This window comes from Patagioenas fasciata, chromosome 1, assembly GCF_037038585.1.
Source record: "Patagioenas fasciata isolate bPatFas1 chromosome 1, bPatFas1.hap1, whole genome shotgun sequence".
Lineage (NCBI taxonomy): Eukaryota > Metazoa > Chordata > Aves > Columbiformes > Columbidae > Patagioenas > Patagioenas fasciata.
This window is the reverse complement of record NC_092520.1, coordinates 61,734,674-61,751,498: the sequence shown is the minus strand read 5'-3', so window position 1 is coordinate 61,751,498 and position 16,825 is coordinate 61,734,674. Positions and strand designations below refer to the sequence as shown.

The 16,825-nt window shown below is 41.5% G+C and overlaps 1 protein-coding gene across 1 annotated transcript in view; it reads right to left on the bottom strand.

The window, feature by feature from the left end:
* The window catches only part of MYO16 (myosin XVI), a 377,675-nt gene extending 364,046 nt beyond the window's left edge, over nt 1-13,629 (bottom strand). The window contains exon 1 of the mRNA XM_071807296.1: nt 13,339-13,629. The gene's annotated coding sequence lies outside the window, so the exon portion shown is untranslated. The remainder of the gene's footprint in view (nt 1-13,338) is intronic.
* Between the last annotated feature and the right edge of the window lie 3,196 nt (nt 13,630-16,825).

Below are 16,825 nucleotides of genomic sequence, written 5' to 3'. Positions count from 1 at the left end.
CAGGATTATCTCAATTGCAAAAAACAGACATTAACCAGTTTATGTTGCCAATCAGTATGTTTTTCCCCTCAAACGCTAAAATTGTTATTTTTGTCACATGATCATATACCCAATGCATTTAGTTTTACTGTATCCTACATTCTTAAAATAACTTTATTCCTTTTCTGAATTAAGCGTGTGCAGTGGATCCACTGCAGTCCCACCACTACCAACAACCAGATACCTACAACCAATACAATTATTTACTGATAAACACATTGTTTCCATATATCATACCAGACTACTCAGTTCCCCAACTTCCCAAAGCCAGAACTTAATGCCAAACAGCTACAATTTACTAGGAAAAAAAAAAATAAACTAAGTTCCCAGTGTAGCAATGGACAGCTTTGGTACAACACACTCCCAAATACTTCAAAAAGGACAAAGAGCTTCACAAGCTTTGATGCTGGCAGCATCCATTCCAAGAAAACTCAACTCTACACCATGCTTAAAGCAGGTGGTATTCTTACAGACAATCCACAGACTGGAATAAAACCTTGAAGAATCTTTTTTTTTATTTATTTAAAGAATAAAATGTACAGAAAGTATAAAACCAGATTAACATATTCATTGAGGAACTCTAAATTTAATACATAAATTCATTAGGGAAGCAATAAACATACTGTATAAATTAATTACTTTGTGGTTATCCTCATTAAATTCTATTTAGTGAGTTAATAAGCTTAAAAAGCAATGACAAATTGCTAAAGTGCATGTACAGGTCTGGGCTTTTGTTTGTTTTGTTTTGTTTGTTTGGGTTTTTTGGGTTTGTTTGAAAGCAGCATGTCTAATTGAATGCTGCAACTCTGAATGCAAGCTAGTAACATTATGCAAGGTGTTCACTTTACCTTCTAGACTGCATTATCAAGTGCCTTTTGCTACAGGATTTTGATTTGCCAGAAAAGTGCAGACTTTACAATGTTCATCTGGGGAGGGTACTCTTGCTAAGGTTTAAGAACCACCTGCTCCTTAAAAGTAAGAAGAAAACTTATTTGTATTACAGGATGGGTTCCAGCTTCTTGGGAAATATTAATCAGAAACATACATACACACATATGTATCTATACACATATATATTTATACACACAAAAAAATATATTGCTACATTTGAGAATTATACTCAGGCTCCTATGGCCTCTCACTGTTTGAGGCTGATAAACACGTAACCACATTGACAGAATTACGAATTGGGAAGAGGTTGGACAGCACTGGTGGACACCATATCCAGCACCAGTAAATACTTTAACTTCTGTGATGGTGTATGAGTGCTCCAGCATTGACTGATCTGTTATTTGCATGCTATATAAGATTGAAATGGTGGCCCCATTTGTCATGTCATGGGTAGAGTCTGTTTATGCTCTCATTATCTGGAGCACAAGGGCTCAAAGTGCTGTTGGCCTACACTATGATTTAAACAAAACAAAAAAAGCCACATATACATGTTTTTCACTTGATCTCTTCCCATGCCATAATGTATAATTGAGAGAAAATGGCAAACTGCATCCCAGAGTACATTAGTCATATTGATATTATAAATACATTTATTTTAAAGTAAAATATAGCCTGAACACATCTCTGGCTCTGATGCATCATCAATGCATTAACTAAGCATGGTTCAGTGCCTGTATCAATACACAGTCCTCACCTTCCCAGGACATATACAATTCACAGTCAAACTACCAGTGCTACCTTGATAAAATACTTACAGCAATCTTTAACTATTACACGTTCAAACAATTCCTTAGATAACCTTGGGATATTAATCCAAATTTTCACCCCTTAAATTGATTTTATTAACTCCCTAAAACTTACAGCAACAAACTCTACTTCCCTTTGTAGGAACAACAAACAAAGAAGGCAGAATTTCAAACAATGACTGTCAGTCCTTTTAAGGGATTCTCATTCCTTGGATTACCTTCCTTTTTCCCCAAGAACACCTAGTCCAAGAAAACTGGTGTGCTTAATTCCTGATTCTTTAACAATCAGGAGAAATATCTGGCAAATTTCAATGACCATGCTCATGCAAAGAAAAGATAAATAAATAAATAAATAAATAAATAAATACAGTTTTCAGCATCGTCCAGAAAGAACAGTCCAAACAAAAAAGATCTCAGTTACAGTTGTCTGAACGGACACTTTCGAAACAAAATTCAGACGAAATCAGCTATCAAAGCAGCATCAGAGAATGCTGCAGTATTAATCTTCCATCATATAAGCTGCTCTGCAGCCCTGTGATGGTAGCACTAAGTCCACAAATGAAAAAATAAAAGCAATGTAGACTTCATAAGAAGGCACATGGTGATACAGAACAGCTACCACAAATTCTTTCCTTAAAAGTAAATAACCCTGTAGCCTGCTGTTTAAGCAAAACTTGAACTCTTTTAAAACCTAGTCCTTCTGTAAACAGAACCATGTCCATCAATCACACCAAGTCTTTAGACATTTTCTATTGATTTTGGTCACTTAAGACTAATTCACAAAGGATTTGAAAGCCAGAGCACAGTTAAATGCCATCTCCGTGATTGGTTAAAAATGTATATTAAACAAATCAAGACATACTCATGTTGCAAAGGAGGTCCTCAAGAGTTTTGTGCTGACACTTGGGCAATAAGACAGCTAATGAGAACAGATGTATTCTGCTCAGCACTGTTTAGGACACTTCAACAAATTGACTTCAAATGATTTGTTACCAAGTTCCTCCAGGAAAAAGCCACACCATTTAATGGGGTAGGGGGTAGAAGAAAGACAGGTCACAACCTATTCATCTAAGGAAATCTTTGATCCCAGGCTGAATACTGGGATAATAGTTAAAATTATGCTAGAAAGAACATTTAATGTGGAGTAAGTTTAACCATTTATCTCTGTTACGATTATAGATTTTTGAGGTATTGACAGACACTTTAGTCTTTATTCACATCTTTGCTTTCAGTAGTCATGATAGTACTTTAAAAGAACCATTTGGAAAATAAATTTAAATGTAGTTTGAAACAGAAGAACCACAATGAGTCACTCCCAGCATTTTCATGAAAACAACCAATGAAGTGGCAAAATAAAAGATGGGTGGTGCTGGCTGGGATAGGTTTTCTTGCTGTTTTCCTTTAATGTATCTTACTGTTTCACTCCTGAACCATTATGTCTGTGGAAGAGAAGAGGAAAGGTCATCAGTAGCCAGTGGCAGCACCAGCTGGGAGTTCGAAATGACACTTGCAGTTTTCAGCTGTCAGATGTTGGCTGAAATTGTAACAAGGGCCAATATGAAATGAACTGTAAATCTGTAGCCTTTTTTTTCAACTGGCAAGAATAAATGAAGGGGTTTGAGAGCAATTTGAAGTCTATTATATTATTATACTTATACATGAAGTATTGCGAGTTGTTCAGTTTCACTGGTTCCTGGTTTAGCAGAACTACCGCCCATGTCCTGCACTTAAACACCCAAGCAAAAGCGCATTATGAATTACACTTGATCCACTCCCTGTTAAAATTTGCCAATCTCTTTTCTCTCTGGTTGTTACATTTTTGTGAAAGTAGACATCATAAATAAAATGAGATCAAATAATAGTCATCACTTATTTACTCTTACAAGTGCTATCCATGAATTGCCAATGTCTTACCATCAATAAATAGAGCTGAAAATGCTGAAATAATACAAGGAAGGTGTAGAAAGCAACACAACTACACAAATATTCTCTAGTCCCATCAACATGGCACTCTGGGTCCAATCTCCTGTTTTACGTCCAAAACCATATGTTTCGTGAACTAGGCTTGCCTCTCCCAAGCAGCGGGCTCTGTGCGAGAACTGTGTGTGTTTGAACTGAGAAGGAATTCACATATGTGCACTCAACCCATGAGCAGGACCAAAAAAAAAAAAACAACAAAAAACAAAAAAACAAACAAAAAAGGAAATAGCTTCCTCCATAGCTGCATGTTCAGCAAATATGCTGCAACAGCAGCCACAACATTGCTGTCCTTCCTTCAAGAGATCAGCTGACATTTCAGTATGGATACAGGAAGACACCCAGGCCCACCCTTCGTCATTCCAAAATGCCAGCCTGTTTATCAGCACAAATAACCCTTTTGGAATGTGCATAGCCACCCTACCAACACCACAGTGCTCCACCACCTCACACTGGCCTCCCAAGTATTCTCATCTCCAGTGCAAAAGAGGACACTGCATTGAAAGAAGGGGAGGTGACACAAGGGTCCGTGATGCCTGTCTTTGGCTGCATGCATGTTTCTTTGATTTCTAGACCGGACAAACTGGTGCAAACAGCTGCCACATGCTGCTGTGGCCCATCACCCTCATCGTACATTACAAACCAAAGAGATCAAATTTACCTGCTATGTGAGTAATGAAAGGGTCTGGTCATGCCCGTGTTTAGTTGCATGACTTGACTGATCTGCAAACAACCTGAACAGAATAATTGGCTTTGCCCCTTAGAAGCAGAACAATATTACCCTTCCTTCCTCCCCTCCCAGGGTGCAGTATGTTCTGTGGCCCTTGCTCTTGAATGGCTGAGAAATTCCACCCTACTCACTGGCAATGAACTGACTTTTTAGAAACCATATGTATTGTATTTAAATTATGGTCTTTAAAATAATAAGATGTAGCTAGTCTAATGATGGCTTACTGTATGCAGTAGAAAAACAGAAATGGAATGTGTTCTGGGCTAATTAAACTCCTTGGACTTAAATTATATTTGCTATCACATTTGTCCCTGTGGACACCACCTAACTTTTCCTTGCTCTTCTCTCATCTGATAGACAGAAAGTTTTTTGGGAGCAGGGACTGTCATTTATGATATGTCTGTACAGGACCTAGGCCACTGAAGCCCGGAGGCTTTGAAGTGCTACTGCATTTCAATGTCCTCTTCAAATAATGAGGACATTTGACTGCTCTTTCTAGCAGAAATGACTTGCAGTAGCTATATTTAAAACTAATAATGAGGAGAAAGTTTGAAAGAGGCATTCTCCGTTCTTAGAGAACTATATAAAGAACATAGTAAAATCACCTTGCTCTGCCTTTTTTCACTGTAGGTAACTAGATAATTACCCATCAGGTATGCAGGTCTACTGGAACATGACGACTTCCATGGGGCAGAGAAACGCAGGGGTGACTGCAGGTCATGGGCTGTTGCAGCAGCCACCGCAGCCAGCGTGACTCTGCACAGTTGTTGTGGGCTCCCCCTTCACGTGCCCAGGATTACTCTTTCTGCAAGAACTGCACAGTTACTCCAACCCAGCGCCTTTTATTAAAGCTTTATAACAGAAATATAGTGTCATCCTCAAACATCCTCTGTTCAGCTAAAAGTGAAGGGAATACGACAGGGAGTGGAGGGGAGGAAGGGGGAAAACAACCACTGATGCAAATGCTGCCAGCCCCATACAAAGGAATAAAATTTCACTTTTTTGGAAGAAACAAACAAAAAAAAAAACCTCTCAGCATTCTGGAAAGGAATAGCCGCAACAAATAAGTATTAACACAAGTATAAATTCAGAAAGCCTGGATTGCACGTACACCAATAGACAATCATAGAAATAAATATTACTCAGACTGTGAAGCTACAAAGTCTCTGAGGGTGAAAGTTACCATGAACCAGCTTAGTTTCCTCAGTCTTTACTCAGTGGGATAGGATTCCCCACCCTGATCAACGCTTTTGGTCTCAAGACACTGGGTGTCTATTAGAGTACCCTGTAGCTCCTGTGTGCTGTTTGTGCCCACAATTCCTTTTACAGGAGGAGAAAAAACACATCTATAAACAGAGAAAAGATTATTAAATCCCAAAACCTCACTTGATACAGAATTGGAGTAAAAGTACTAATGTTGTTACCATCTACTTACCCCTCTGAATAGTATGCTACAGCCACGAGCAGGACTAGGGTCTCTTCAGTGGCAGCGCTTGTATTAAAACCCAGCTAGATCTGACACTCAGGAGCGCTTCCAAGCTTTTTCTACCACAGGCATGAGGGGGCAGCTAAGGGCAGAAGACCTCCTGAGAGAGTCCCAGAGAAATGTCCCAGGCAGAGGAAGCCAAACTTGGCAGGGTCCATACCCATGCTGTTCATCCAGAGCAGACCTTGAAGCAAATTAGGCAGCCAACAATGCCTTTCTCCTCCCCTCCCGCCCCTCTTCAGAAGTAACTACTTCTCCATCTCTGGTAGGGATACGGAATTAATTAGCATATATGCAATGTTAACAATCAGGAAACTTGAACCTGGGGCTAAAGCAAGAGCCAAATTACTTGATGCTAAAACACATTCAGTGTGAAACAGTGAAAGGGGTCAGGGAAGTACCGGGCCACTTGACATCAAAAACAGTATCTGCGGTAGGAAGTGGGAGCAGAGCAGAGCAGCTTGCAGTGTTTTTGTATCCTTTCCTTTATATGGCTGTGTTGGCACACTGGGATGTAGACGAGCATGTCCTGCTGGGAAAGGAAGAGATGTGACAGGACTGAGGAATCATCAGCCCAGGGCATGATCGCACAGGCTGAGGCGACTCCAACTATTTCTGCGTTAAACACACACACACCCGTGCTCAGTGGCCCCCAAGCATACAGCAGCTCTCCCTAAAACGGAAACATTTTCTTTTACAAAGACAAACAAGGAAAAGATTAGTTTAAAAGCCTACTACAACTGTTGTGCAATAAAAACAAGTGACAAGCTTTTAGGCTTAATTGCTTCATCAGTCCAATAAGAGAATAAGGTATTCTGAGCCTGAGAGCTTATTTGTTTCTTTGCCAGCTACATTTATTAAACTAATAAACAAGCTCCCTCTCTACAGACCTTATTTGTACTATATTACTTCAGACTGGCTACAAAGCTCCCCATCTTCCAAAACATTAAAAACCTAGGGTTTGAAGAGAGCAAATTATCAGGTTCTAATTCTGCAAAGCATGAGCTACCTTCCAGAACTCTGGATTAGTCAAATTTATTAATCTCTGGAAAGCAAGCCTCTTTATCGAAATTAAGAGAACACCTGAAAGACCTTCTCTGAGAAGAAAACTTCTATGATCATCTGCTTGATGGGCCAGGATATTCTCTCCCAGGTTCTCTGTCCAACTGAAACATACTACGTGGATTACCTGCAAGCAAGCTACAGAAATAGCTTTATCCTTGTAAAGCTATGCTACATTTTAAAACGGGCTTATGGCTGCTCCAAGTTGCTCCTTCACCATCTATGTTTATACAAAGCTGCCTTGGCTGCTATAAACTACAAGAGCACACAGTCACTACACCCTGGCTACACCCTGAGTTCTCTTCCTCACCCTCCAAGGGCCAAAGATAACTGTGGTGTAACATGACTCGAGGCTGCCTTCTTCACTAGGTAATATCTGAGCAGAATCTGATCCTATAGATGCATGTTCTAAAGCCAGAGTCATTTGGGTTATGATAACTTGACTATAACAGATTTTTGTAAACACTTGGCATATATCTATCTTTGCCATCATGTAAAAATAGAACAGATAGTAATATTTCCTTACAGACATTTGCTACAGAACATTGCCATAGAAATGATATTCTCTATAACCACTGGAAGTTATTGGTTCTGATTTCCTTACGGGTGTATTTTCCATAAAGTCTTGCACCAGTGCTAATTACAAAATTAGCAAGAAGCTCAGAAGTAATTAGATTGGGATGTTAAACCACTAATGTTCCTTAAATAAAACTCCTAATTAGGACACACGGAACATGTATTTACAAGCTAGATCTGACAAACTGCCCAAACTTCCCCTTTCTACCTGACATCCAGGACACTGTCAGGGAAATGTTAAGCACCCACAGTATTCTCCTCAGGAAGGAGCACTCATTTGACTTGTGCAGGTACAGGGAAGGACTCCTTCACCCATCTGCTTGGAGCCCAAAGCAGACAAGCATAGCAGAGAGAGTCATGGCCATACGTTCAGATACCCACCACCAAAAGGTCATTCATCTCCCTCTTTTGATTGCATAGGGAGCCTGGGCACTTGCTCATATTAAGCTTCCATGATGGGATTTAGCTCCTGATACCATAAAAATATAAAACTGTGGACACTGTCTGGTCTTTCCTCCTCCTACATGGTATTTCTCAGACTCCAAGATAAATGCAGTTGGATAGATGCTTTTGTTTTATTACACATAATAAAACAGCACCTGACACAGAGGCATCTCAGTTGAGAATTGATCCACAGTAAACTACTGCAATACAAGAAGCAACACTCACAATTCCTTTATAGCCTGCTTATCTCAGACATACTTAACTGCTTAAAAAAAAACCCCTCACAATTGTATTGACATTCCATGCATGCTGCAGACAGTCTTTCCAAATATTTTGTATCTTTTTCTAATCTGAAAACAAAATCATCCATGATCTCATAAGAGCAGACACACAGACCTTTAAGTATCAAAAGGAAAAAAGCTTTTTTAAAAATAAAAGCTTTCCACCAGTCCTTAAGTCCACCAAGTATTGCTTCATGTGACAAAAGAATTTCTGTTTGTATGGAACACTTCACTCCTACTTTGACATTGACCAACATAAAAATTGATGGCTTCTGAACCATAAGCAGTATCTTTCAGTCACCTGGATCTTATTATCTGATGCAGTCCTGCTGTATGCTTTTGCTGTGGCTGCAACGTACCTCAGATGCCTACAAGGAATCCTTGCATGCATGCTTCTGGGACAGAGCTAGCTTCCAGTATCTCAGTATAGGCTGAAACCACGTTGCCCAGTTACCTTTAGATAAATCTTTGAAAAGCAGCTCCTCATTGCCAGACATATTGATGTGACAATCTCAGTTGTGCTATCCTAACCATTTTCACTGGGAAAAAAAAAAAAAAAAGCTTTAAGTTATTTGTTGGGTAACTTCAACTACCTTTCGGCTGCTAAAAGGAATGTTGTATTTTGGAAGAATTTGTATCTTCTCTCCAGAGCTTGCTCTTTTTCCCATCAGCTCAGATGAGAGTGACATATGCCTAAAAGCATCAGAAAAACTAGCTTGGTTACCATAGTGCCTGTGTCTCTGAGTCAACACTGGTGTCACCCGCACATTGCCGGGGATTCATCTTTCCAAGGCCACTGAAGTTAAGATTTGATATCTTACCCCAGACAAACATTCATTCCAGAGAGGAACGAGTCATTTTTAGCATGTTTGGAAATAACCAGCTACTTCCCTTTGTATGATCTAAAAATCACAGTTATTTCATTGAATGTCCTGAGTTTGAAGGCACCCAAAAGGATCATAGAGTCCTGAAGCCTGTGAGGTCTCGTTGGGATTGTTTATTTTATTTTTAGTGTACCTTTCGTTGTCCTTTTTTCTTTAATACCACAGCAACCAGCTCAGCAAAAACATACATATTTGCTACATCCATTATAAAAAAACCTCAGTCATACTCTTCCTATAGCATAACATAGAGAATATTTTTCAATATTATGTTTCTCCTACTGAAACTTACAATAACAATTCTTTTCCAGTGGATACACTCAACCCTCTGTATAAAAATATTAATTCATACTGGAGATAGGCAGAGATGTTCTGACTAAAAACAGGTTAGGTGTTTTGTCAGAAAGAGCAAGTTTTGCTGAAACAAAAGCCTTTCTCCTGAAAATCCAGGATGTAATTTGGGGGAGAAACATGATAACCACAGATCTCAGCTAACATTACCCAGCAGCTGAGAGCTAGCATGGCCATAATCGAGATTTGAAACCTGGTCCTACACTTCAGGTTGCACAGATTGCTTTCATGATCCCAAATATTTTAGGTAAGAGAAAAATCTTTCCCTGACCAAACAGACATAATGTTTGCATTACTGGTTCCAGGAATTAGAGAGAGTAATATTTTAAAGTGAAACATTTAGAATGAAGGAACAAAAACCAAAATCCATAATCCAAACTTCCTCTTCTGCACGTCTAATAAGACAGGCCAAGAATATAAGCCATTAGAGTCATGAAACAGAACATGATATACTAACAATTACTCCACAAAAAGGCTGTGTGAATAATCATATATAAATACATATATACACACACTGATGTTTATTTGACTGCTAAGAACTAAATGACTTAACAGCTAGGCTTGGCACCACATGAAACACACACCTTAGGGAAAATTAACAAATCTAAGTGCAAAGGTTAGAGTTAGCTGCCTGCCAGGAAGGTTCTTCCATCTCACTGAGCCAAAAAAACATTCGGCATCAGAAGGATGCAACAAACTGTATTTCACATGAACTTGGCAGAGTCTTAAACCAGAAGGTCCATCCCACAAAATGGCAAGAATCTCCAGCAGCTGTTGTTGTTGACAACATGTGACAACCAGACATCATCAACTGCATCCCCAACCATTGCTAATTTTGTGCAGGGTTACAACATTTTCCTATCTTCGTTAGCTACAATTATCTTAATAACAGTTAGTAGCAGAAAGAAGATTAAGTGGAAAAAACACAGAGAATGTGCAAGTGAGGTTTCTAGGCTATGACCAGAAAGACAGTAATAAGCCAACATGCAGGCTTAACTTGAGATAGTACTGACTGACTATACAAAGTGGCTTTGGATCAGACTGCCTGTTTGGTTTTGGGTTTTTCTTCTTTGTTTGTTTGGGTTTTTTATTTGTTTGTTTTGTTGTGGGTTTAGGGGCTTTTGTTTTGGTTTGGATTTTTGTTTGGTTGGTTTTGGTTTTTAAGGCAGATGAGAAATGCACTACTTTGCCACTTTTTATAGAAATGGACAAAAAAATGGTGCTCATGAAAATCTGGATAAAAGCATTATTCAGACTGGAAGAATATTTTCTGATGTATTTCACAATTGAACAAAAACCACTGTGTGTGTGTGTGTGTACACATATGTTCAAACTGCATATTTAAGCATCCCTTTTTGTGCAACAAACACAGAGAAATCAGTCCACAATGACTTTGTGGTTAGCACAATCAGGTGAGACAAAAGAGGCTCATGTTCAAAACTGTAGTTCATCTCATTAAAGTGGTCCATTTATTACGGCTACTTACCTCATGATCACTTTGTCAGAGTTTCCATGCCTAAGCTAAGAAATCAAAATCATTCCTCTCCAAAAGAGGAAAACTGTGGCTGAAACTGCTATTCTGACTGCCATTTCATGACAAAAATACTTTAAGACAGCTTTAACCTAGATATTTATTTTTCTTCATATGATACCCTACATAAGTATGGTATTTTACAGATACCTTCAAGCAAGGATCTGAATTTAGCACTAAAATGTTGTTTTACAGGACTGTATGCCAAGTGCTTTTCATCTCATTATGCTGGTTTGAAATAATGGTCCTACTTAAAGTAAGACTATACTAACATAAAACACAAGAGTTATTTCAAAGCAGCGCAATAAACCACTGTTTCAGGATGGTCAGTTGCCTCAACCAGCACTACAATTTCCAGTCAACTCAAGCTCCATTTAATTCCTACTGTACAATTAAGTAATATACTATATACTAGGTGGAGTCAGTAAAATAATTTTGTACACTTAAAATTGGAAGTAGTTTGATCTTTTAATTCAAATATTTTCAAGATGTATCCATTTTCCACATTAAATATATGTTCTATATACTATACATCAAAAGTTAGTGCTAGGATTTACAATATTATTCCATAATCAGGAAAGACTCCGTTCACAATGAAAAAGTATTATAACAGAGACAGAACATATAAAGCCAGCTTCAGTCTGGAAACTTTCAGTTCTAGCCCAACCTTTGTAATATTAGACAAATGTCTTCCCTTCTGTTCTTTCCTCTTACAAATTGCCTGCTTTACCTGTGTCATCCCTTGAGGCCAAGGACTGGCTTTCTCTTTGTATAATGTGATTTACAGCTGGGATTTCTGAATGCTGCTACAACACAAAATCACTGCAACGCTTCAGAGCTCTGCTCTACCAATCACCCTAATCCCAGTCTTTACTGGTACTTTTAATGGCATCCCTGCTGTTCCATAACAATAGTCCAGTCAAGAGAACTTGTCCCATCACTCTGAACCTACTGTACACACACACAAATACATACATAACATGCCTTTTTTTGTTTTCTTGTAACCTTCAGGTCACATCTCAGATGCTGGCAATTAAGTCTAAATTTGTTCCATTCTCAGCCAAAGGCAAAATCATTCCAAAGTAAAACTCCACCTAAAAAACTCCCACTTCAGCACTGCCCGCTCGTTTTTTGTATAAACTACTGAAAATAGCGAGTCTATCCAGGGCTCTACAGCAGAACACATGGAGAAAAAAGGGCTCAACAGGAGAATATTATAAAGACATGGGAACAGGAGACAAGAAATCACAATCTGCTTGAGATTCTGCCCAGAAACAAACCACGGCAGGAGACTTCGATCTGCGGTCACTCTCAGCCCCCTGCACTGCTCCCAGGGCTGACACTTCGGTTTTGCAGGGCTGACGTTCTTGCTCCTCTAGTTGGAGCAATTATTTCAAGTTTAAAAGTTTCCCACAGGCAGTTCATAAACTCACCGTGCAAACACCTACATTACATCCCGCTCCCCCCCGCCCCGAAACAAACGGGATAATTCTGGCACGCTACTCGGTATCTTCCCAGAGGAAAGGAAAAGTCATTTTTCTCCAGAGCGACTTTCAGGCTTCCGAGGCCAGCAACCCTGTCCTTTTCAAGACAGGGCTTTTGGTATCCAGCCTCACACGTACCCACAAGCTCCCAATTGCCTATTGCAAAACCCGGGCCCGGGGAGCCACCCAGCCCAGCACAGCCAACACAGAGGACATGGGCTCAGGAGCCAATCCCAGAAGGTTCGGAAACCCTTCTTTCACCTATTTGGTAGGCACACGTTCACAAAACATTGGAATTTAACCGACTGACTCGACCCATGAATGAAAATGTTGATCAGAAAATTCCCATCCAGTTGCCTTGTCAGCGCTGATTTACACCAGCGGGGTGGCAGGCTTGCATCAGCCTCTCCGGCTGGAAAGCGCCACAGGCTTGTCCATAAAGGGGGTAATTTAAGGGAAAGCACAAATCCGAGAGAGCCTGGGTTAGTTTTTTTCACCTCCGCGCACAATAAGAGCGGACTGTACCGAGCACCTCAGCGACCCGCTGCATCTCCTTCGCTTCCCACCCGCAGCACGGGCTGCTCCTACCTCTCCCCGGGCAGCCCTCACCAGGGCTGGCGCCAGGCTCCGGGGCCGCTGCCCCAGGGCAGGACACGGATAGTCAAATTAAAAAAGGGGGGGAGGAGGGAAAAGAAAACAGAAAAAAGCACCCCACACATATACACACAGATACTACCAACCCCTCTGCAAAACGTGCCTCCTCATCAGCCCGCTGCCAGGACACCCGGGGGACACTCACCTCGGGGAGAACGCAGCCTCAGCCTGCGCCCGGGGGAAAGCCGCCTCTCCGCCGGTGCCGGGCAGGGGGCCGCACGGCGTGGCTGGGTGGCGGCGTGGTTCGGCGCCGCGGCACACTTCCACTTTTTCTCCGGGGGTTCTTTCTTTGCAGCACGGTGCGCCCAGCCCCGCCGTGCCGAGCTGCGCCGCCTCTGCCTGCCTCCCCCGGCACTCCTCCCTGCCCGCCTGCCTCTCGCAGACGCCTCCCCGCGATGCGATGCGCTGCCCGGCTGCCGACCGGGCCACGGCGGCCGCTCCCTGCGCCCCGCCCCGGTACCTGCCGGGTCGCCCCGAAGGAGGCGGGGTGGTCCAGGGGAGGCACCTCGGTCCCCGCGTTCCCCCGCATCGCCTCGCACCCCGCCGGACACCTCTCGTATCCCCCTGCCTCCCTCTCGAGCACCCGCCGTGCTTGGGGTTCACCCCACCCCGCAGGGCACGCCGCAAAAGGGCTGCTGCTGTTTTGTTTTTCCGACTTCATTGTCCGCCCGTCTCCTTCGGTTAACTGCGTGGAGGAAGGGGCCGGGGAGACTGTGTAGGATGTAGTTCAGCACAACAAAGGCCCACTTGATTCCCTGCTGGCACACAATGCCCAACAGAAGGGAAACGCTGGGAATGTCATAATTATCACCCTGTGTAGATGGAGGCAAAACCAACCCTTCTTACGAGGTTTGTAGTTTCGAAATAAATGGCAGCTTGGATGCATCTATTTTTGTCCCCATACTATAAGCAGCTTGCTCACACCCTGCTGCTTTAGTGCTGTGTTTGCTAGCACTTTGGGCCGAAATTTTGCAAAACACACAAAGGCAGCAAAGCCATAAGTCCTGGTGACAGAGAAGTATTTTGACATCAAGTGGTGAGACCAGTTGCTAAGATATTTTGCTCATGGGTGAGAACCCTGCTTAACTTTTAGCTAAAGTACATATTCACAGATGCACATCAGTGTGTTTGTTTTCTGGGATTAACTGAAGGGTATAAACACCTACCTATTAGATTACTCCTCACTTGGCGTTCAGTGGTCTCTGCTTACCTGATGATGGCAACTGCACTGACTCAGGTTTGGTTGTAAAGGGATATAAACAGCTGTCCCTCATTTAAAGCTCAACTGTTCTCCACATCTAAATGGTCCACTTCTGAAATTCACTCAAGCTTTCCAAAGAAGCCCAAACTGCCAATCATGGATCTGACAACAGCTACCTTCACATTAAGTTTTAGGGGCCCAGTACCAACTACCTGAACATTTAGTGTCCCTGTAGGCAGATTAAAAACAGCTGTGTGACGGGTGGAGGCATGGGGAGCAGAGCATGCTCTTCTCTGTGCCAGGAAACTCAACTGGTACACAGCAGGAGTGAAGGAGCCATGAGGACTGAAGGAAAGGAGTGCCTAGTCTCTAGCCTTGTGATTGGGGTGTTCAGTTAGGAAATGTGTTCCCGGGATAGTTATTATCCTGGTGATGCATGCTACAGGGAGCAGAATTTAGACCCTTATTCAGTCTTCTGCAGGTTGAATGCTTGGATGATGTCTTCTGGCTCCCTGACTTTGAATTCTGGCAACCCTCTGGCTTGGCAGCAATGGAGTATCCTATTGCCTTTATCCTCAAGCCTCAGCTTGCCTTAGTGCCTGGCTGAAGCACCTTCTTAGAAAGTAGATTGGAACTCTGGGGCTGAGGAAGGCCTATAGTGGCTCTTTGCTTGTTCACCAAGCAGTCTAAGTAAGCAGTCGTGATGCAAAAGACAGGTAACTTCGCCCTTGTGCTCTGTAAACAACTTTCAAGGATAAGATCTGTCATTTCCTATTGATTCCCAGTCAGTCTAGAAAGACTGATGTCTCAGATGTAAAGGATCTCCTAGAAGCTTTTTGTAGTTCCTGTTTCTTTCCTTTGACTTCTTATGTGAGTTAGACTTTTTACTCAAAAGTCACCTTCCCTGCTTAAGGAACTAGGGGCTAGGCATCTAAAATGGAAATGAAGCAACAGCTGTCTAAAGCATCCCAGTTAAGGCACAGCAGATCTGTCTCTCTTTGCAGTTCATTTTGCTTTTCAAAAGTATGAAGTATGTTAATGATATCCTATCTGACACACTAGATTATGACTTAAAAGCAACCATTTCAAGTCAAATTGAACTTATTGCCAGTACTACCAAGGGAAGCCCCATTCTTGCAAACATTGACATCCAAAAGTTTATTTACAAGGTTAAATGTGTTGTGAGTCATTGAGGTGACTCATGTGAGGCAAAAAAAAGAGGAAAATCCCTGCAAACTGAAAGATTTTCTCAAAAGTGAGAAATCTGAAGAAGTTACAACAGAATCAGATGTACGTATTGTGAAATGAACAATCCATTCATTATTTTGTTCTTGGATGTAGAGCACTAATATGAAAAAAAAAAGCCCATGTATCTTCAAGCTTGCTGGTGCTTAGATTGCTTAAAAGAGCACAGAAAGGTTTAGATGCCACAAAAGGAGACTCCAGCAGTTAATTGGGTTGCTGCTTTCCCTAAGGGTGTAGTTTTACAATGCAGCTAAGCTGGTTTTGGAGTTTTCTGTTGCCCTAAAGGTGGCAGTCCTGCTCCTAATGCTTCCTCTGTTGGAACAAAATTTAAAGAAAATTAAACATTTGTTAATAGCTAGTTTAGTTTCTTGAACAGGCTCTCTGGGTAGATGAGAAAGAAGCAGAGAGCAGTTGCAGTGCCAGTGAGAGGAGATGGGGACTCCTCCAGGACTGCAGCAGGCAACCACCAACTTGACTGTCTTAGGAAATTCACCTTCATCGGAAGAGCTCAGAAGAGAGTGTACCTTAAATCTACTCTTCCTCTGTATACTATTCTACTTTGTGTGGCATAAATAAACTGTTAGGAAGAGGAGAAAGATTCTGTTACTTTGTGACTAGGACACATCACTAGACAGAGGGAAGACCTCATTTCTAGTCCTTGCTTGAAGAATTGGTACTAGCTGCTGGAACAAGTCATTAAACCAAGGTCTCCCTATTCCCCCAGTGTCCCAAATCATTCCTCCTGCATTCAGTCCTCTAGCCCTGAACTTCAATGCCCAGTAGAAATACATACCTACCTCTCAACTCATTAGCAGTGATAGTGTGTGCAGCGCATATCTGCATTACAGGGTGGTTTGGGCAGGAGTGCTGGGTCTGTGCTGGTCCTGGTACACCAGCTAGACCTGGTCTTTTTGCAGGACACAGCACTGTGCTGTGTAGGCATAACATCTTCCAGCAGACAGTGCATATTAAAACAGGATTCTACCAGTTAATAAGATATTGAATTATTCCGCTAAACTGGCAATCTTTCATTAAAACAGCAATATTGTTTCTGGTTCTAACACTAATTCTTCCTCAATTAGAAGACCTAAAAGGTCAGTTTAACACTATATCCAATGTACATAAAGCTACTTTGTTTTTTTAGGTTTTATTAATTTGCTCACATACAAACATGTACAACTCAACT